The sequence below is a fragment of the Aythya fuligula genome, chromosome 14 (assembly GCF_009819795.1).
Source record: "Aythya fuligula isolate bAytFul2 chromosome 14, bAytFul2.pri, whole genome shotgun sequence".
NCBI lineage: Eukaryota > Metazoa > Chordata > Aves > Anseriformes > Anatidae > Aythya > Aythya fuligula.
Genome location: NC_045572.1, coordinates 3,970,295 through 3,993,705, shown reverse-complemented (window position 1 = coordinate 3,993,705; position 23,411 = coordinate 3,970,295). Strand labels below are relative to the sequence as shown.

Sequence of the window (23,411 nt, the reverse complement as noted above, 5' to 3'; positions counted from 1 at the left end):
CCCAAAAAGCCTACCTTTGAGCCATCACAGTGAAACTGCTCATCAGCAGCGCTATAAACAAAATTATGGAGTAATAAATTGCTACCCTACAACATTACACTCACAACCTGCATTTGTAGTATTTGTGAAGGTTTTTAAAATGAATACAATAAATTTCTGTCTAAATTGGGATGCGACTGCTGGCACTTTATTTGCTGGCCATACCGTATGTATTTAATTATGTCTTTACTGGCTTTCATCAATTGCTACTGTATGTAATAACTGTACATAACGTATGTAAGATCTGCGAGTCACAACTTCACTTCTTTTTGTTGATGGTAGTGTTATTATTAATGTTAGATGAGCCATTCATAAAATTAATAATGTAATACATACATTGTTAAGACTTGAAAAAGTAACAGTAAAAATTAGCTTAATCCATGGTGTTCAAAACACACTCAAATTTTTATTTTGCCAATAAAAAATGTAAAGGCTAGTATCTAGAATACAGTGAAACAAGAAAGTGGTAAAATGAAAAAATATTAAAAGAACTGACGTGTTACACGCAAACAATGAAACATTCAGTTCTAGTTTCACAACAGAAGACTGATAACAAGACTTAGAAGTTTAATATGATGAAAAAGCTGCAATATGATATCACTGTGGGTCCACAAAGAGCTCTGCTGTCTCCTCTTTCCCATACAAAATCAATGACACAGATTATCAAGACATTTTTCCCTCTGAAACATGTATTGTTATAAACTTTTACTATTGCAGATTTTGAAAATTTCAAACACGTTTTCATCCTGCCAACCATACTGACAGACATTCCTCTACTGGAAATCAAAACCTAAGTGAATAAATTAAGAAACAGATACTGTGAGCAGTCTTGTTACTCTGCTGTATGTGATCATTCACATCTCAGAAGTCAATAGCCTGCACTGGCTTTTCTAACCACCAGTAAGCAATATATATTTACATCAAAACATAAATACATCAATTACAGCAAATACTTGGCAAAATGAGAAAGTATTGAAAAAGACAAGAACTAAATCAAAGCTTATGACTATAAACAGCCATTCTTCTGTTTTGCAGTTGTTGATAATGGATTGCCCTTTCTATGTAAATCAAAAATCTCTGGCCCAAATTGCAACCGCTTGTAGCAACTTTGAATATTTGAGGGGAATCATTAGGATGCATACAACTAAGGAATTATGGGAAGGCTTCTTGGCACATATCTGAAAAAAACTGTCATGTACAAGTATTAATTCTTACACATGTATTATTCCAGTGTACTGTTGATAGATCACCACACTGAAAGGCAAATGAGGCATCTGAAATATTCTGAATTACTTAAAAGTCCTCACAAGATCTTCTGCAGCAATGACATTTCATATGCAACATAACCAATATTAGATGTGTGAGTAAAAATTAATAATTCAAAGAAAACTAGACACTAAAATAAACCATCCTTTTCAATGAAAACTACATCAGAAATCCATTATTTTTTCTTCTTTTCTTCTGTACACTAGTGTTACATTAAGAGATTATACCCCTATTACTGAGCTTTCATTACAAGGTGTGAAATATTTTGATAGGGCTTCAAGCAGCATTAGGTATTCTGACTAGGTCCAGAAAGCACAGCTGTCAGTCATACCCCTGGCTCTGTCAGTCACTTCAGCACACAGAAACCAAGCTGTCTCCAGGATAAGTGCTCCTCAGAGATCTGCAGTTGCTGCTTGACCTACAGCTGAAAAGCAAGTGCTTCACTCACTAGATCTATTAGCCCTTTGACTTCATTCATTCACCAGCTAATATAAATACATTGCTGAAGAGAGTGATTAATTCCATTTCTTTAGAGAAAGTGCTAAATTTTTGCAGCCTCTAGTATGCCTATCCATGGAGGCTCCAGAACATTCATATAATTAGTTATTAAGTACAGAATTGCAGTTAAAAAACTAGTAATAGCAAGCAAGTTTTTTTGATTTTTTTTTTTTATTAGCGTCTTCACTCAAAGGACACCCTCCCTGGTTGCAGTATAGCTTCACCCAAAAGAGACACTAAAGTAACATTCATCTCTATCTATCAGTGAGTAGGTATCTCCACATTGGAAGCCTGTAAACAATAGCTCTGTTGTTGCTAATGGAACAAAACTTCTATTGAAGATGACAGCAGTTAGACAGTTTAAAAGAGGAGAACAACCTCCAGAACCCTTATGCACGCACTATTGAATGCAAGTCTTTCCTGCCAGTAAGGCAGGGAACCAACAAATATTTAAAGGGACCTAGGATATCAATATATAACAGGGAATCCTGCAGCCATTCTGACCTAAAAATCTGGGAATCTGACATTTAGGATATCCTTGATCCACATAAGCAGGTATGGATGTACCATATATGGCACGAGGACAAAAATACTGAACAATGCAAGTGTCCTACCTGGAATATGAAGTTTGATTCCAATTGATTATTTCACTTATACACAGACAGAGAAGATATATAGTCAGTTTTGATTCTGCTTTTTAAACTTAGTAAACAAGACTTATGTTAATCAATTAGAACATTAGCTGGACAAAATGGGGGAAAAAAATCCAAAACAAATTTTGCAAGCATCAATAGGGATTTCCCTTCCTGCTTAAATCTCATTTTGTGGGGAGAAAAGAAAGAATAGTTTTTCACATGTTATAATCAATTCTAAATTTACATACTGGAACAATTATAACCAGAACAGATCTGCTCATTTGTTCAACTGAATTACCCTAAGCTTCACTAGTTTTCAAGACAGAAAAAAAAAACAAACACAAAAAACACACAGAAGAATGCATCAACACCCCCCCACACACACTCCGCCCCCAAAGTCTGCAAAATGTCCTTCACTTTTGAAGTCTCTGGCAATACAGGCAGTCACTCTCAAGTGTACACAGAACAGCTGCAGCTTAATTCAGAGAAATGAGCAAGAATATTTTCAACTCTGTAATTTGAAATCCATATGGTTATGAAGAAATATTCCCATTTATAGCATTAGCTAAATTAGCTAAAAATTAGCTAAAATTTTCTAATAGTCAAACAATCAACAATTTTGTATCTCTGACCTTATTTGAAACCTGGCATTAAATTGGAAGAACATGTTCTTGAAGTCACGCTAAAAGTAGTACATCAACATAAGCACTTCTTTGGCTACCATTTTCACCTAAGTGTTGTAAATCTACTCTAGCACTCTCAGCTCAGGAAACAATAATTATTTTTGGATAAAAAATGCTTACTCATATGACCTGCAATGCACAGTTAAGTCTGTGCGATGATCTACAATAACTTGAGCTTAACAAGACTTGAAGGAGGCCTTCAAGAAGACTGCACTTCAGTGATGGAAAGCACGAACCTTCCTACGCAGTATGCATGGCACTATGCATTTAGCCCTCTGAGAGGTTTCAGGATTAAAAGACTATAGTTACTACTATTATCATTATTATTAATGAAAAATACACATGTAAAATTAGGTTTTGAACACAATGTTTTATAGTCCCTATTTGTCCCTGTGGACATATGCCATAATGGCTTTAACAGACCTTTAACACTCACAGACTAATTAATCTTTACACTCAGGACTCAGCACTGGGTTTTATTCAGTAAGGAGCAGAAAATAGCATCTGTGGATTGGGCTTGCAAGGTCCACTGCATGAATAAATTGACAGGCTACAGGAAGAGTCAGTATTAAACAGCTCCTCTCCTCCCCTCAGTACTCCTCTAACAGCCTTCACCAGCCACTGAAGCTTCCCTTTGCAAACTTCCTACATACAATTTATTTTTATTTCCTAAAGCGACTCTTTTCAACCTTACAGAGACTCAGTCTTCCAAATACAATGACAACGATAGAAAAAAAAAATATTACAGGGACTAGGTATCACTTTAAAATATAACTGCATTTCCAACACAACCAAAGTATGCACCAGCAAATTCAGCTTTCCTATGGAGAGCACAAATGAAGCATACAAATTAATAGACCACAGCAATTCATCAGAAAAACCTTTAGGCTTCCATTTCAAACTCAAACATGCTCTAAATATGGAAAAGCAGAGGGAAAATATTTGATGAAAAGAATGGAGAAGAGAATATACACCATGTCATTTCTTAATAGAATAAGCTCAATCCTTACTCCTGTTAAAATAATTTTAAAGGGACTGTAAAAGAACAAGCATATATATAGGGGTAAATTTCCCTCATCTCATGCACGTGATACAGGTATAGTCAATATAGTATACTTCCAGTATTGCCTTACTTTTAGCTATAAAGCCAGGCAACGAGAACACCATCTTCAGTTACAAAAAATAAAGTGTTGTTTCCTAGTCAAGCTTTAATGATGGAGATTTCAAACAGACAAAATTATTAAGTATTTTAATTGTCTTTTCTAGAATAACTATAGGGAAACCCTGGTAACATTATGAAACTCAAGAGCTTATGTTTTACTCTATTAAGCTAACTTTAAGAATAGCAAACTACTTCTTTTATAAATAAAATTATATTAGAAAACAGCCCTTGTGAACTGCAGAACAAAAAGCAGTAACAATGGCAGTACAGCACTGGTTGTGGAGTCTAAAATGACTCCTTAGATTGTGGTTTTATCAAGGAAGATCACAATTTACTAACAGTGTATTTCTTACAATAAAGCATTTATTTTCCCTGTGCCTGCAGCAAGGTATTTGTCAGATTAGCTCTTTTTCCCTTGTAGTTGTTGGTCACTTGTTTAATGAGTCTACTTTTCACAGCAAAGAGCTATTAATTAAGGTCCAGTAGCAGGGCTCAAGTCTGCACTTGTTAATGGCTGGACGGACCCAAGTAAAAACATGTCTACTCCTACACCTCAGTCTATTTTCTTTACTCCCCTTGTTTTTCTTCACTCGTTGAAGCCCATTTTCAGTCTCCCTCCATAAATTCCACAAAACCCTCCCTTACCAATGAGCCATATTCTGCTCTCAATCCACCTCTAACTGATTTCTCAGACTGGCAAAAGGAAAGGGAGGCGAATAAATCAGGAGACAAAATCCTCTTGTCTGCCATTGCTTGATCAATGACTGCTTATGTTTTTATCTCCCCAAACATTTTCCCATTATAAAAAGGGAAGGCTAGTAATGCTCTATGCATCAGGATATATAAAAAAAGACTTCAAAATTTAATCGGAGTTCATGGGGACTCAACCTTGTGAATCACACTCAGACCAAAAAAAAAAAAAAAAAAAAAAAAAAAAAAAAAAAAAAAAAAAAAAAAAAACACAAAACCAAACACTGAAGTCATTTCTATTTGATTTGAATCCCATTTATGTATGACAATATCTGCTATGTTAAGAGATACTGACAATAACAGTCCAGATGAAATTGCAAGCACATGAAACTGGCAGCTGGCTCTCTTCCCACTTACCTGCAATCCTCTCAAGTGGGGGAGGAACACTAGCAAACCCTGCATAAATATCCTTTCCTGTTTTAGAATTAAAAGAACCCCAGCATTAAATTATAAAAAAAAAAAAAAAAAAAAAAAAAAAAAAAAAGGAGTCCAATAGATTAGTTTTGCCTATGATTAACCAGTTGCTCAAAGGTCACAATTAGGCCAGCTTCCTAATTGGAAAGATGTAATGCATAGGTTTTAAAAGCAGCATGGTGTAGAAATAGTCATTCTGTGAACAGCTCTATCACATTCATCATTAGCACTATTGCATTCCTAGCCCTGTCCATAAGAAAACTGTAGGTGCAAGAAAACTGCAATTCCAGAACAAGAAAGACTAGAAAATGATCCACAACACACCACTTACATACGACTTGAAAAGTATGGACGGACTCAAGACAGAAAAGAAAAGCTGCTCAGGATTAAAAGAGAAACCTACCTTCTACAGCCCCTACTACCACCGCCTTATCTTCACTACGATGCAGTTTTGTGGCTAGGAAAGAAAAAGCTAATGGCTTCTGTGAATTGAAAACAGTATTACATACAAGTCAAAAGTAATGTAGGACTGGATGTAGATGGTATCACATGTGCCTTGATTGCTTTTACTTCATATACCTGAAATGAAAAGAGACAGTGACCCTGGGACCTAAAAATTTGTTAATGGCACCTACAAACTGGAATAGTAACTTTTTTTTTTTTTCCAGCTAGAAAAGAAACAAATGATAAATTAATTACAACATGGAGGGCATATCAGAGGACTCTGAATCATGTTTCTTCATGTTGTTACATTTGTTATGGGGGAAAAAAAGTTATTATCAAATGCATAATAAAATAGGTCAGATCATTTGTTCTACACAGTTCAGTGTCACTGAAGTTTTCATTTATATTCAGCAATGAGTTTTATTCAGAACTAACCACATTATTATTTGGAAACTTCTGAACACCATGCTCTCCCCCTCCCATTCTGTGATATCAGTTTGGTAGCTAAGTGTCATTCACAGCCTTGGCTTTGATATGGGAACAGGAGCTTGCCTTCACTGGGATTTCTGCATTGAGTTGCTACCTTAAAATGATTGATAGCCAAAGCCTTTATAAAACTGATTTATCTCTTTAAATATAACCAGGTAAAAATTTAACTGTACAAACCCAGAAATGTTAAGAAGAAAATTTGAAGATTAAAATAATAAATATAGCTACATGGGAACTTCAGTTTTTGAAACATAGTAGCTTAACTTCAATGCAATGGCTTCCGAAATCAATTAATGAAACTGAATTAAGTTGACTAAAATTCTGAATAAGGGTGCCTGCGAAGAGAATTAAATCAGTTTAGCCACTATTTTTAAACCACTATGATGACTTTTTTTCCTTGGTGTCTTCATTTAGATACGCTTACAGTTTAATTTTCTTGGAGGCACTGATAATTACAAGTATTGTCTCTACATAAAACATTTCGACTTTTATGAACAGATTTTAAATTACTTACTTATGTATGGATGGGTTTGTTTTGTTTAACCATGCACATTTAAAATTACCTGGAATTCAAAATAGCTCTTGCATGCATAAAGTTCTGTGAATTCTAAAGACTTCATCATGCACTTTATAGTTACCTGAGGGGAATTCATATTTTCTTGCTTTCTGAAAATAAATGGGTCAAAGAACAAACTCCTGTCCTCCTTGAACAGATGAGGCTGGGCAGCCACACATATAAACTATACTTATACTACATTTAGCATTGCCCACATTTAATCTACATCATGCTTTGCAAGTACATGGAAGTATCACACAGAGGAGAGTTGTGGAAGACACTCGTAGCCACTTGTTACCCCCCAATGCTACAGACAGGAAAACAGAGCTCATCAAAGAGTGGTTGCCTGAAGATGTAGGATTATTGGCCAAAGTACAGCAAGAACTCAAAGTCTGCATGCAAACTATTTTATATCAAGGTTGGGAAGATAATTCTATAGAAGGAGTATTTATTTTTGACAGCAGACAGGTGCACTGAATTTCAGAAAAACAAACAAAAACAACAACAAACTTTGAAGCAAGTTGATTTTCAATAAATACAATAGAAGACTTAAATTGCTTAGAAGGATGAAATAATCAAGTCAGGAATTCTTAGCTTTTTTTTTTTTTTTTTTGCATAGGGGACTTCAAATTATACTGGCACCAGCAATACAAATCATTTGTTATCAGCACCAGTACCGCAAAGAATCAAGTGCACAACAGCACACTTGAAACAAGATTTTTTTCTCCTGAACTGGAACCACAAAAGCACTCATCCACTAGAATAAATGAAAATCTCTCAGATTTAGACCAAAACACTGGCTGGAATATTTGTACTACAGCTTCCAAATGTAGATTTATTAAACAAATGGGAAAGGGACTATATCATGCCATGGTAAATACTTTTTTCTTCCCTCGTTATACAAAAAAATCCATGCTCAGCTCAGGGGCTGCATTTACTGCTACCTCTTCTCAACGGGAAGCTGATTTATGATTAGATCTCCTGACACAATGGGACACAGCAAATATGAGAGGATTTCTGTAGAGATTGTCATAACGTTTCTTCAAAAATACCCTTCAGAGTCTCAAGAAAACTTGCTGTCTCTGGAAGAGACCCTGAATAGTGAATACTAGGTTTAACCAGGAAGGCAAAAGTCTTCTCAAAACACAAAGTCGAGTAGTATTTACATTTTATGAGTCACCACAGTGACAAAATGCACTTTGATTCACAATTAAAGATCCACAATGAAAGACCATAGTTATCAGTGACTTCTGAAGTCTTACTCCTCTTTATAAGTCAGAGCTATACTCCTCCTAAGAATTCTGGCAATTTTTTTTTCTTCCCTTATTCCTTTAATTTTTGTTTCTTTCCATTTTACCTTTCACCTCTGAATTGTGAGAGTCTTGCTCATAATCCAATATGGTGTTTCTTAGAGCCTACCTTTCCCATTTCTTGGACTATTTTTTCCTCTTCCCCCATTCCAGCAGTGTCAGACTTCTTTATTAAATAAATTATATTAATAAAGCTGTCAAACTGCTTGAACATGAGTAATTCCTACGTTAATAAAACCTAGTAAAAGCATGTCTTTGACTTCACCTTCATCTTTTTAAATTCTATTTTGTAACAACAAATAAAGCACTCTAAGCCTTATTTTTCTAAATGATTATTACATTTCTGTGATTGATAAAGGCAATATGTATTTGCTAGCAACACTAGAAAATTAGATGAAGGCAAAACACATGGAATTAACTGAAGTGAAATTCTCCCTTGTGATGGATGGCTTAAAGTTTCACTTATCTGAAAAGTTTCTTTACAATCAAAATAATTTTTGATTAGTTAAGTATCCATACTACGTAGAAAACACCTAAGGAAGAAAAAAAAACAACACTGAAAATATTAGCTAATATAAATAAAAATGGATTACTAATCTAAGTGCAAAAACTTTTTTTTTCCTTTTTTCTGCTCACAATACTATTCATGCCCCTAAGCAACTCACTTAATCTTTCTCTCACGCATTTTGTCTGTACAATGGGAATGAACCCAATGTAATTTATCCCAATGGTATAATATGTGAGTTAGAGTAAGACAAAAAATAACAAAATCCAAACATCTCATAATTATTTAAATAGGGTTTGGTACATCAGGATGACATATAATCTCAGCTTTTATTCTTTTCAGGAAAAAAGAAAACTATGAATTACTTAAAACATACATTTTTCATTCTCAAGCATTCAACAGAGTCTTTTCTTTCCCCCATTTTATATCATTTTCAGCAACATCAAAGATGAAGTAGATGCATTTCAAGTTTTTTATCTTAGACTTTACATCTTTGGTAACTTTTCTCATTTACCACCTTTCGCTGCAAATAAACATGCATATCAAGACAAGTTCATTATCATATAGAGGCCTATTAAAAAGAATAAAGAATTGCACTTTAGAGTGCTCTGGATTATCTGGTTACTAAAATGAGTACTGAATAATTTTATAGTTCATAACAATTAGTTTGCTTTTCTTACTTTCTAATCAAAAAGCTTTGCCTCTTAAGTAAATAAATGTAAAGTAAATAACTTGCCTCTTAAGTAAATAAATGCTCATTGTCAAAAATACCATCATGTTTGTTTCCCAGAAGTAAGAATGCTTTCTAAATAAATAATATGACTACATAAAGAAAACTAGGATACAAATGCATTTTGGTGCTTCCATATATAGCACACCTGGGAACTATAGTTGAAAAATTACTCTTAGTATATAACAGTCCTAATTCAGAGTAAAACTCCATCTACAACATACAAATCTATATATAAAAAAAAAAAATCCATTATTAATACATTTCAAATGTTTGTATAAAACATTGGAGAATAATATATTACATTCTCCTGGAACAAATAAAACCAAGCTTAGCATATGATAGTCTTGCTGAGATGAAATTTCACGTCACGTTAGCTGACTGATAGTTGCTTTACATGCAGTCCCAATGCAGAATAGTAAAATGAACAGAGTGTTCAAGTACATCAAAAACAGTGATGGCCAAACAGTCACAGAATCATTGCAAGCAACTATTAATGTCAGATTAAAAACTGTACAAATTACAATAGATGCTTCTTATAGTGAACTCAGATACACTGTGGATATTAATTATTAAAAGCTAAAAAAAAAAAGGCCAGAGGGGAAGAGTTATGTCTAGCCATAGGCCCTGCAGCAGTGACATATGTTAAGCTCAGTAGTTTTGCTGAGTTCAGTCACAGACATGACAAACATGCAAAAAGGAGGGGAAAGATACCAGAAGAGCAATTCAAAATCTACAGAAACCTATGGAAACACTGTCCATTGACTTCAGCATTGCCTGAGCTTGAGAAGTGCACTGAGTTAGGTACTGCACTGTAACTCTGCATCCAGTAAACAGAGATAACTCGTTCTTTTCTGTGGTCTTGATATTATATTTAGAACTGCACTAAAGCTACATGTAAAACATTTTTAAGCATATTCTTTAGAATACTCAATTGTGGACATTTTATGCTGTATTTAATTATCAAGGTAGCAAAGCACAACTTCTATTAGTAGGATGAGATAATGATGGTGGGAAGTACACAATGATAAAATTGCTGTTATGACAAAATTATGTTTGGTATATTTGTTACCCATAGCTCAAATGTAATTATAAAGAAGAGTAAAATACGTGGATCTGCATTCTCTTTTTTAAAAAGTAAAAAAAAAGTTGGCAACAAACCAGTAAAATCTTCCACTTGAAACATCTCAAAGAATTAATTTTTATGTTGTTTTTCATTATATGTGATTTTATATTGTACTTTTAAATGCACTTGGAAATTTATTTTTTTTTTTAAATCTAATTTTCGTAAAGAGGTGGTCACAGAAATCCTTATCCAATGAAATAATGTCATCCTATATCATAAAGTGTATGAAGAGTATGAACTTTCAAAGTTGAAAAAACACAGTTACAAAATATTATATAAAAAATGTATGCAGTTCACTTACTAACTGTTTCATGATTTTTTGCTTTATTTATGCCATTTTTACTTTCCCAGTCTCAAATTTTCTTTTTGATACAAATCACTTTTGAAAGTTCTACTATGATTTTCTGGAAGACAGACAAACAGCATCTCAAAGTAACAAAAACAACAATGCTCTTCTCACCCACCAGCAAGACATGTTTGAACTTCATCCAGCTATGAAAACAAAAAACTAGTCTTCACATTGGTGCTCTCCCCCATGGGCAACCTTAGCAGGTCCAGTTTTAAATTCAGAATATTTTAATCTACTGACATTTCAGTAAGCAACTTATATCTATCCCATAGAACATACAATGATCTGGAAGGTGAAATCATCATAACTACTTCATAATATTTTGATATTTTGTTTGATGCCTCAATATTCTATAATATGCATTCTTTGCTGACAAAAACTGGAAAAACACGTAGTGCTTGTGAGACATTTGATTCTGTTCATCACCTGAGCATTCCTCTTAAATTCTTATTTAATGATCTAATTAATTCATAGTTAATAAGTAAAGCTTTTTCCTGCGTTTTACTTAGTTGGGCAGAACTGCTTTCCAAGATGCCAGCAAGCATCCAGCTGCCCCACAGCCCACACCCCGGTACCCTGCCATCACACCCGCGAATCTGGTCGCAGCACGCTGCTGCACTCATTGGTGACTCCAGGCAAGTTGCTTCCCCTTGCCTCATTCCTCCTTTCTCACATAATGATTTCTGCAGTCCTGTTTATAAAAGCCCTCTCATGCTCACAGGCAAAGCCTGCTATGTTAAAAACTACACACTATTGTGAAAATTGTACATTTAACATATGGTTATTTTGCAGTCTTGCACATCTCATACAGACAGGAACTTGACTATAATGGCATTTCAGAGCAACTGCCAGTTACCAGTGCTTTTTCCTTCAGTCAGTTTGTGGTTTGAAAACATTAAATAACCACTATACGGCAATATAAATTTGAGAGCTTTTGTCCCTCAAGAGCTGATATTGTATTTGCATTTGTAGCCTACGCACTTCTTAAAGACACCACTGAACTCAGGAATTACTAAAAAGGTTCTGTACTGAGCTAGGATTTCTTAAGGAAAGGCATTTTGCACTTATTTTTTTTTTCTCTCCAAATTAACACAAAAGCCAAATGACAATTTAAGAGTGCTGGCAGCAAGATTGTTTGGAAAAGCTCATTAGCTCTTCCTTAATTTGGAAATTCACAAGCTGAAGAAGAAAAGAAGGAAATGTGTGTTCTCTCTTTCTCACAGTATGTCTCTTCCATTGTGCTGAATATACTGAGGGTAACAGGGACATATCTGAACATTGGGAGCTAAATACGGTTCAGTTGCATCACCTTCAGGTAAATAAAGCCAACCAGGTACATTTCAGCCATCCTTAAACACAGGTTGTGTGATATGTATTAAGAGCAGAAGAAGAACTAAAAGTATGAGCATCCATTGTATTTGCCACTACCACCCCTAACTTTCTCTGGCTTGGTCCATAGAAACCTCTGTGAACACGGTCTCCCTTGTGCCTTTTTCCTGACATTGTCAGATAATGCTTCCCAGGTTGTACAAGAAAGCATCTGTTTTTCTGGCTTACATTTCCCTAAACTAACACAGATTTCTGACCACGGAAGAAGACATCCCAACCAGAGAGCGAAAGAGGAGGAGTTAAAGCAGAAGGCTGGCAGGCAGGTTTCTGGTACAGCTGCATAGTTCAGCCTGCAGCCTGTCAGATCCCAGCTGCCTCACTTTCATGCCACTCCTCTCTCAGCCTCCCTCTTCGAAGCTGCTCCTCCCTCGAATACCCTTTGTTAATCCTTTTCCAATCCTCAGGCCCCACCTTCCCTGTCCCAGAGGTTGGGCTGCCATATTCTGCCTGGCACCCTCTGTTCGGCCTGGATGCTGCCCTGGCCTACTCTGTACTTCACCCTGCTCCTCCTGCTCCACACGGGCACCTTTCCCTGCCTGCCCAAAGAGCTGCACAGCCACGCTGAAGCCCCCACACCTCTTCCTGGTACCCCTTTCTCCTTCACCTAACAGCCTAGGGGCTCGGAGCTGCCTCCTGAGGTCACAAGAAGAAAGCAGTACACCTGCAGGGCCTGGCCCCAGCCTCACCCACTGCTCTGCCCTGTTCCCCACGATCTGCGGGGTGCCCACCCTCACAGGCAGCACTGAAGCACACAGCATTTGCCTGCACTGCTGAAAGTACCCGTGTCACTAATCATCTTCAGGGTACTGACTCCATCTCCACGCAAGCTACTGGCTTCCCCTAATTGTATTTTAATTCTGTAGCAGTTCCTTTACACAGGCAAGAAACAAAACCCAACCTGGTATTATCATGGCCAGTTGATGCACCTGAGCTGTGCAGAGCAATGCCACTTGGCACCGTATTACTCATCCTTTCCCAGTTGGTTTAGCTTCACTAGAAAGTGTTGTTTTGTGGGATTTTAAAAGTCTCTATTTGCAAGAATCAATCTGCACTGGCTACATGTCCTTAAGAAAGGACAACTAGTGACAACTCTCATGAAAAAGTCATGGAACCAGTTGTTGAATGCAGGGGGAAAAAATACACAAATGCATTCAAAATATTTGCCAGTAATCAAAAGATTCTTACAAATTCCTTCCGAGAAAAAAAAAAAAAAAGAAAGAAAAAAAAGAAAAAAAAGAAAATTTGACACTCTACCACCTGCATATCCAAAAATATCTGCAGATTTAAACAGAAACATAAAATTTCAAGCATAACAGACTCCTTGACAGTAAGACAAGAAGCCACTTTCTACAAGTGCCCTCTCTCTCCCCTCATCAGCATTTCAGATTATGCTGCATGTTAATTTACAACCTCAAGTCATCAGAGGTTTAAGATAGCCCATATAAAGATTTTTTTAAACTGAACACAAGGAAGTCAAATGATAAGGATACACAGTTTGCCCTCCTACACAATAAGGTCTACTTAGTACTTTGGCTGCTCAAACTGCTATCAGGCTTCCTTTGTGTTTTTTTTTTTTTTTTTTTTTTGCTTGTTTGTTTTGTGGCCGCCATCACATTGAACATTAAAAGAAAATATTCATATATTTGAGCTGCTGACAAGAGAAAAATGCCTTTTGATAAAAAGGCTGTAGGAAGGTGAAGTCTGTGGAGAACTTCAGCTCAAGTTCACCTGCGGTCTTATAGAATCATAAAATATCCTGAGTTGGAAGGGACCCATAAGGATTATCAAGTCCAACTCCTGGCACCGCACAGGTCTACCCAAAACTTTAGACCATGTGCCTAAGTGCACAGTCCAATCGCTTCTTAAATTCAGACAGGCTCGGTGCAGTGACTACGTCCCTGGGGAGCCTGTTCCAGTGTGCGACCACCCTCTCGGTGAAGAACCTCTTCCTGATGTCCAGCCTAAACCTCGCCTGCCTCAGTTTAACACCGCTCCCGTGGGTCCTATCACTGGTGATTACAGAGAATAGGTAACCTGCCTCTCCACTCCCCCTCACGAGGAAGTTATAGATTGTGATGAGGTCCCCCCTCAGGCTCCACTTCCCCAGTGCCCTCAGCCACTCCTCCATACGTCTTCCCCTCTAGGCCCTTCACCATCTTTGTCGCCCTCCTCTGGACACTCTCCAACAGTTCAATGTCCTTCTTGTACTGTGGTGCCCAGAACTGCACACAGTGCTCGAGGTGAGGCCGCACCAGCGCAGAGTAGAGCAGGACAATCACCTCCCTCGACCACCTAGCGATGCCGTGCTTGATGCACCCCAGGACACGGTTGGCCCTCCTGGCTGCCAGGGCACACAGCTGGCTCATATTCAACTTGCTGTCAACCACAACCCCCAGATCCCTCTCTGAGGGACTGCTCTCCAGCCTCTTGTTGCCCAGCACCCTGGAATGGATTCCATCTGGACCCAAGGACTTGTATGGATCCAGGTGGAGCAGCAAATCCCGCACACGTTCAGGGTTGGTTGGGAGTTTGCCATTCCCCCGTCATGGTCTTCCAGCTCAGGGCACCCTGTGTCCTGAAGACCATCATCAGTGTTGAAGACAGAGGCGAAGAAGGCATTAAACGTCTCTGTTTTGCCTACGTCATTGTCTGTGAGGAGACCTTCCCCATCAAGTAGCGGACCTATGTTTTCTTTGGTTCTCCTTTTTCTGTCCACATATCTAAAAAACCCTTTTTTATTGTCTCCCACAGACATGGCCAGCTTCAACTCTAGTTGGGCTTTGCCACACAAATTTCCTCCCTCCAAACACAAACAGCAGCCCCTGTATTCCTTCCTTGTCACCTGACCCTCCTTCCAGCAGCCGTGTACTTTCTTTTTCGCCTGAGCTCCAGAAGATTCCTGATCAGCCAGGCCAGCCTTCTGCCCCGCCTGCCTGCCTTGCTGTATTTTGGAATTACCTGATCCTGTGCTTTTAGGAGGCAGTGCTTAAAGATTGACTAGCACTGATAGATGCCAATGCCTTCAAAAGGAGTTTCCCAGGGGATCTTGTTGACTAGTTCCCTGAGCAGCCTGAAGTCTGCCTTCCACAAATCCAGGGCTGAAGTTTTGGTGGCAGTTTTCCTTCTGTCACCAAAAATTCTAAACTCAACTTCATGTCAACTTCATGTCCACTTCATGGTCACTATGACCGAGATGGCCGCCAATTGCCACGTCTCTCACAAGACCCTCTCTGTTCTCCAGCAACAGATCTAGGAGGGCACCTTTCCTAGTTGGCTCCCTTTACCCTCGGTCTTGAAAGGTAAGGTGATAAAGGCCCTTTTTGATATGTCATCTCTGTGTGGAAAATTTCTCTCACATGAGCAAACAATAAATGAAGTATTAATTTCAAACATATTTGAAATTACATATCAGTAAATTATAATGTTAGACTTAATGTAGGTTTTAAACATAATAGGTACAATATTTCTTATTAAGAAAATAAAAAGCATGCTTGATATTCACTATGCTACCAAGTAACTACAACCTAATAGCTTGCGAAGTATCATATGACTCCAGAGACACAGATTCTAGATCCTATTCTGAAAAGCAGTATTGTAAACACGTGCAAAGGCTTAATTTATTCAATTGTTTGGTGGAAACATACTACACGTTTTGGTAACAGCAAATGTTTTTACATGCTACCATATCTTCTGTCCTGTAGAATGTTAATCTAAGTCACACAAAGAGGATCTAAAGCAAATTGCTTTGAATTTAAGCCATTTGTTTAATGTTTCTACATTCCCGGTATGAAAGCAAGTATGTATGCCTTTCTCATGCCTGACAAATATACTAACTACTGTAATTTCTCTTTTATTTTGAAGATAAAGTTCACAATAAAAGGAAGGAGAAAAAGACTATCAACTTCATCCTCTCCAGCTACAGTTATACAGGGAGGATATAAAAAGAGTGATACTGGGGTAAACATCTTCTAGAACAGCAATCAAATATGTTAAGAAAAATATTTTTCAGGGAAACAAGTTTGAATCTAAATTAAATGCCTGTTCTGACAATCCACTACTCAACAGCTGAACAGCTGAGCAAATTAATACTTTAGATTCAATAACTGTATCAGTACTATTAAACAATATTTGTGTAGTTTACAACACAATATTGCAACTGTGAAAATCACCTCTTAATTTTGTGTTTCCTTAATCTGCCAAGTCATTCTATTTATTCTAAGTAGCTCTTACGCATAGATACTCTATCTTGATCTACATCTAATCATCATGTTTTGGAATTCCAAAATTTCTCCTTCATAAATATCACATATGTATGGTAAGAGAACAGGTTATCACACTTCTGGATTTATTTTTTTTAATTAAGAAATGATTACTTTTTCCTTAAATGGTATACTAATATCCTCAACAGTAAGTGAGACACTGGAGAAAAATCAGATAAATCCCATCACATTCTGTTCTTGGAGACTAGAAAAAATAAGTAAACCTGCAGATCATCAAAAAATTCACACTAAAACAATATATAAGAATTTCATTAACAAAAACTGCTGCAGTGATGTCCACAAAAACCACCACCTAGAGAACCCACTTTGTGGGACAGATATACTTGGATCAAATTATAACACTGTTACGCTGTCCAAAACTAAGGGAAGAAGACGAATTTAAGAGACTGAAATTAAGATGGAGAACTCTGCCAAGCAGTAACAGCTTCTAAGATTTACAAAGTCAACAAACAAGCATAAAAAGCAAAGCTGACATATTTGATAATCACAAGGCCTGCTTATTCTAAGCGTCCTCTCCATTACAGTCATTTTGGATTACACAGAGTGAAAAGGCTGGTTTGGGGAAGAGCAGTATCACAGTACCCGCCTCAGTTTCTACACCATTGACTTCTCAAAGCTTCCTTACATGTAACGTAGTCTCCTCAACTTCCCGCCTGGGCAAATATTTGTGGGAAGAAAAAGCAGTTTCAGAGCTTCCAACATTTACAACACACATCCCCTCACTGTGCTGCGGCTCAGTGCAACGTAAGAACACAGAAAACAGGTCACAACAGTATGCCATTGGGGAAGTTCGAAGTTTTCATTATAGATCAATTCTAAACAAGTGAAGCCTTACCTGTGCAATACCATGTCCCAAAGGCAAACTGTTGCAGAAAGTGAACTTTTCCAAAAAAGACTAATATTTTAAGCCAGTACCTCATCTATATCCCTTTGCCACAAATGCAACAAAATAGCCACTGGACAGTAACAAAAGCTTCATTAGTTTGTTAATAATAAAAATAAGCACAAAGGTTCATTTTACTTAAGAAGCAGTAGAGAAGTGGGTAAACAGATAAGAGATTGTTGCACTGAATCAACAAGAGAGAACCACATAACTGAAGCAATGAAGACATCTAAACCACAATCTGTTGTGTACATGCTGATTTCAGAAGGCAAATAACATTTGATTTTTCTGTGCTGTGTTCTGGTTGAATTGTCTACTTTTGAACATCTTAAATACAAGTACAGGGTTTTAGTCTTTTATCAACACCATAACATACATTTTCAAATCCCTCAAATTGAATGTTCTATCTTCTAATTAGAATCCTGCTAGATCTGTATGCAGTCTTATGAACCACTTTAACCTTATTTTAATTTTTTATTACAAAAATTAGAACTACTCATTATTTTAGGAAGACAGCATTACAACTGTGATATATCAGTTCTCATTTTATCAGTAAACTACTTTGTAAACTCAGTGCTTGAAGCAGATATTGGTAGTAATGTCTGGTGAGTTTTATTTTTGTATGTACACAAAAATAAAACTTCAGAAAAAAAACTAATGAGAGCATGCACTTAGTTACTTATCCATACATATTCTACTCACTCTCGTGCTACATTAAAATTAGTGTCAAAACATAATTGTAGCAAATCTAGCACTTGTTAAAAACTAAAACCCAAACCCAGAAAACAAGAAACCATCTAATATTACACCCTCTCAACACCTCGCTAAGATTACTTAAGAAAGAGTGATGTTCAGGCTATTGCTTTCCATACAGTAAACTTTCAGCATACATGTATCGTGAATAATACTTATTGAAGAAACTAGTTTCCTGTAGACGTTAAGCACCATTTTAGCTTTGCTTCAATTCTGTTCAGATGCCTAGAAAAAACTCCAATAGACAATTGGATATTGCTACGAAAAAAAAAAAAACCTGAATATTACTGAAAGATGTTTTTCTGGTCTTTTAACTACACTAAATATTTTCAAATAGCAATATTGTATTGATTATATTTCAACTTAACCTGCCATCTTTAAAACACAGTATTCAACTGGAAGTAATTTAAAGAAAGCTAGAATACTGCACTGAGACTGTTATAGGTAATTTGCTTCAGGGAATCACAAAATTCTAGGGGTTGGAAGGGACCTCGAAAGATCATCAGGTCCAGCCCCCTTGCCAAAACAGGTTCCTCCTTAGAGCAGGCTGCCCAGGTAGGCATCCAGATGGGCCTTGACTATCTCCAGAGAAGGAGACTCCACAGCCTCCCTTGGGCAGCCTGTCCCAGTGCTCCGCCACCCTCACCGTGAAGTTCTTTCGCATGTTGGTGCAGAACTTCCTGTGCTCTAATTTGTGGCCATTATCCCCACAAACCACTGAAAAGAGGTTGGCCAGATCCCTCTGTCTCCCACACCTCAGGTATTTATACACATTGATGAGATCCCCTCTCAGTCTTCTTTTCTCCAGGCTGAACAGACCCAGGTCTCTCAGCCTTTCCTCACAGGGAAGATGCTCCAGGCCCCGTATTGTCTTTGTGGCCCTCCACTGGACTCTTTCCAGGAGATCCCTGTCTTTTTGGTACCAGGGAGCCCAGACCTGGACACAGTACTCCAGGTGAGGCCTGACCAGGGCAGAGCAGAGGGGGAGGATCACCTCCTTTGACCTGCTGGCCACGCTCCTTTTAATGCACGCCAGGATCCCACTGGCCCTCTTGGCCACGAGGGCACACTGCTGGCTCATGGTCAAGCTGTCATCCACCAGGACCCCCAGAGCTTCTCCTCAGAGCTCCTCTCCAGCAGGTCGTCCCCCAGCCTGTACTGATTCATGTGGTTGTTCCTTCCCAGGTGCAGGACTCTACACTTGCTCTTGTTAAACTTCATTTTGTTTCTTCCTGCCCATCTCTCCAGCCTGTCCAGGTCTCGCTGAATGGCAGCACAGCCTTCTGGCATGTCAGCCACAAAACATTTTTTTTTTTTTAAGCCTCTGGCTTAGGTAGCAACAAATTATTGATAATTATTGAAAATTACCAATATTGGGGTTATCAGTACTTAGACCAATTGATTATTTTAGGTGATTAATTTACCTGAAAAGACAAAGTCATACTGAACCAAGTCATTGTGCAGCTGAACACTTACTGTTTCATATAATCAAACTTTAAACTTGTTTTTAGGTAGCAGTAACCAAAAAACTTAGTAATTTCCATGCAAAAACAGATTAAATGGTAATCTACCTTCGTCACACAGAAAGCTGAAAAAAACACCACCTCCTGATGGTAGATACTTACATTTTTTAACATTAGACTCTTTTTTGTATTTTACAACAGTTGTTGGAAACGCCAATTAACAAACACACACCAACTGTGGCTTCTATGTAATCCCATCATACTTGAAGCTTCTGCTGAGGTTTAGGTCACATATTCTTACATTTAGAAAATACTACAAGGGAAGAAACACAGTGACAGCAACTAACAGGACTCACAAGTTAAGAAAAGTAACTGAGCTGACAGGGAAAGAAAGAATATGATAATGATGTGCATAGTACCATATTAGGAGTGGGAAAACATAGCTGGGTAGACAGATGACTTGGATAAAGGAACCAGTGCAAGGCAAAGGATAGGACAGATAGCTACTGGTAAGATATCCCAAGTACAACTTTTATTAAGCTGAAGAAGCATCATGAATGGTAAGCAGTATAAGACCAGGGTTTGACTTTCAAACTTACACTGGACAAACTAAACTACACTGAAGAGACATTTCAATACTCATGTTCAAACTTTTCTTCTGTAATCTGCCTCATACAAGTATCCTATTATTTCGATAGCTTGTGAAAACATTTGATCTGAGTAAGGAAAATAGAGCTAGCACCACAGAACACAATGGTAATTACACAGAGCTCAGAGAACACAACCATAAGCAAGGCAACAGGCACTGATTTCAGTATTATGCATCAGGAATATTTTCAAATATAAAATTCACTTTATAACTTGCAGCTTTTGATCCAAGTTTAGAAAATAGCCTGGCTCCTAACTACCATGTTTTCCTTAAAATTTCCTTAAGCAGTTATTTCCTCTTCTTCTAGACTTGCTGAAATTAAGCTAAAATTACATCTCTTACCTTCTTCTTCACTGCATTAAGTAGGAGATCTGTGTTTTTGTGGCTCTCTGTATTAGACTTCTGCAACCTTTTTGACAAGGTTCTACCACATACAAATATCTGAGACCCATTTTATATTTTGTACATGAAACAGCATTCCTTAGAGAGGCTTTTCTCCAAACAGTTTTAAAAGATATCTTTTGATTATGAATTGAACGGGATGTAGGGATTGCCACCAGAGGATGAGTAGAAATCACATACAGCTATAACCCAAATATTCTAAGGAAATGTAAGCAAGTAATTACTAATAAAACTGCTTACATTCATGCAACTTGTTTGGCAACAGCAGTATACCATAAGGATAGCTGCTGCAATTCATAACAGCATCTTGTAATAAAACAGCTTTATGCATCCCTCTCAAACTGTTTAGTGCTCAAATCTCATCAGATGGCTGAGTAAGCATTACACTTTGGGACAGTAAATCTCTGTTTCCAATATGGTCTATATTCACAGACATGTACTGTTGCGTTTGCTGTAAGACACTTCCAGCTAAGCACGCGTATAAAAAAAATAGCAATATATGAAAATATCTGCATGCTATTTTGCCTAGTCAGTTATCTAGGCTGAAAACACATTAGGAGCTTTGAAGGACCAGCAGCTCAACAGCTACTCACTTCTACCAGAAAAAAGCTAATTTGAAGTTTGGGTTTATAAACATGGAAGTAATATCAAAGAGTTATCTTTATACATGTCACTGTCAATATGCACATCTTTATCCACATAACTAAGGCATACATAGGATTGCAATGACACATTCTGCTTGTTCTAGAGAAAAATTAAAAGAGAGAAAAGACTTAGTAAAGAGCAGCAAATCTGATTTCATGACCACAGATGATACTTTAAAGGCAGATACTCAAAGAGCTGTATCTATTTATCTGTATAGATATACGGATAGCTCATAGAAAACAAGACTAGCTCAACTGCAGCATGTAATTGAATCTGTAAGGAAAAAACACCGGGTATTACGGATGTTCCAATAAAACAGAAAAGGACATCACCAGACCTAATGGCTAGCAGTTGAAGCCACTTTTCAAAACCAAATGAGAAGATGGCATCTGTTTTTAGCATGGAGGTAGACTTCCCACAGAAGTTAGCCAGTGGAAAGAAACCATGGATTTTTTGCCTATTCATGTTTTCAAGACTCAGCAGTTTGACCCAGGTCGGAAACACCTGGTACTCTAAGGAAGAAAGAAGTTTTGGGTGTTTATTTCTTTTTCTTTTTACTAAAGTAATTGTATGTATTTGCGTCCTGTCACAATATTCGGAAGGCTTCTAAAATTGCATAATCCCCTTGAGGTGTCAGGATAACAAACAGAAATAAGAAAACTAATATAGTAATCATCACAACAGACAACTGGTGGTCCACTGAGTCTAGAATTTAATCCTCAACAATAGTAAGAGATTTCAAAAGAACATGGGGAAAAATAACAATTACAAAATAAACACCTAAAATCTGTTCCAAACACATTTGAGCAGGAAGCTGACTTGTGCATTGGAACAGGGCATACACTTATGCTTAACCCACCTTCTAAACACACCAAAAATATACATTTGTCTTATAGAATCACAGAATTGTCTAGGTTGGAAGAGACCTCCAAGATCACCAAGTCCAACCACTGACCTAACATTAACAAGTCCTTCACTAAACCGTATCACTAAGCTCTACATCTAAACATCTTTTAAAGACCTCCAGGGATGGTGACTCCACCACTTCCCTGGGCAGCCTGTTCCAATGCCTAACAACCCTTTCAGTAGAGAAGTTCTTCCTAATATCCAACCTAAACCTCCCCTGACACAACTTAAGCCCATTCCCCCTCGTCCTGTCACCAGGCACATGGGAGAACAGACCAACCCCCACCTCGCTACAGCCTCCCTTAAGGTATCTACAGAGTGCAATACAAACAGGAAGTTTAAACAAATGAATAATCCAAAGTATGCGTCTTTTGCCAGTTTTAAAATTGCAAATTTCTAATTTATTTAAATATTCCTTTCTTCTGTTTTGAGGAAGGATGAGGAGAAGCACATGGTCAATTTTTTGCATCAGAAACAAACAAACAAACAAACAAACAAGCATTAGAGGAATTCCAGATTTTTACAGCAAAATCAAAAGAATACTCTTTAATGCAAATTCTGGATTGAATAACTTGCCAAGACAAATTTGCTGGTACGTGCTTAGGACTCAGGGATAAATATGCCCTATTCCAACCCAGATCTAGCCTAAAAGCTTTTTAAGTCTGAGATTTTCATGGTCGTGTGTATATTCTTTTCATCAGCTTGAGAAAATTCAAAAATAATCAGTCCCTTCTCCAAACACATTTGACTGGAAAACATGCCCTAAAAAATATCTATGTAACTGCAGAGCCTTCTAATGACAGAAACACTAACAATGTGGAATGTGTGCAGAGCTTGTGTATTTAGCCATTTTTGTTATCAGGGTGAACCAAGAAATTGTATCAGTAAGCATATTCATTTAGAGTATTTATTTAGAAAAGTATTATTTATCTCCTTAGAATAAAATATTCCTTTTATGATGGATTTAAATATGAGAAAAAAAAAACACATCAATGTGCCTAAATATTACAAAAATATTTGAAGAGTTTGGAAAAAAATAATTAAAAAATAGAGAAGGTCTAAGAAAATCAGAAATTATTACTTAC

General features: G+C 37.2%; 1 protein-coding gene across 3 annotated transcripts in view; it reads right to left on the bottom strand.

The window, feature by feature from the left end:
* The window catches only part of TENM2 (teneurin transmembrane protein 2), an 895,032-nt gene that overhangs the window by 491,711 nt on the left and 379,910 nt on the right, over window positions 1-23,411 (bottom strand). Inside the window, exons 1-2 of one of the 3 annotated variants that reach the window (XM_032196711.1) lie at window positions 3,485-3,489; window positions 794-797 (exon numbers count right to left, since the gene is read on the bottom strand). The exons of the other annotated variants lie outside the window; for them this stretch is intronic. The gene's annotated coding sequence lies outside the window, so the exon portion shown is untranslated. Of the gene's footprint in view, window positions 1-793; window positions 798-3,484; window positions 3,490-23,411 lie in introns of those variants that run through there. 3 annotated transcript variants of the gene reach the window in all.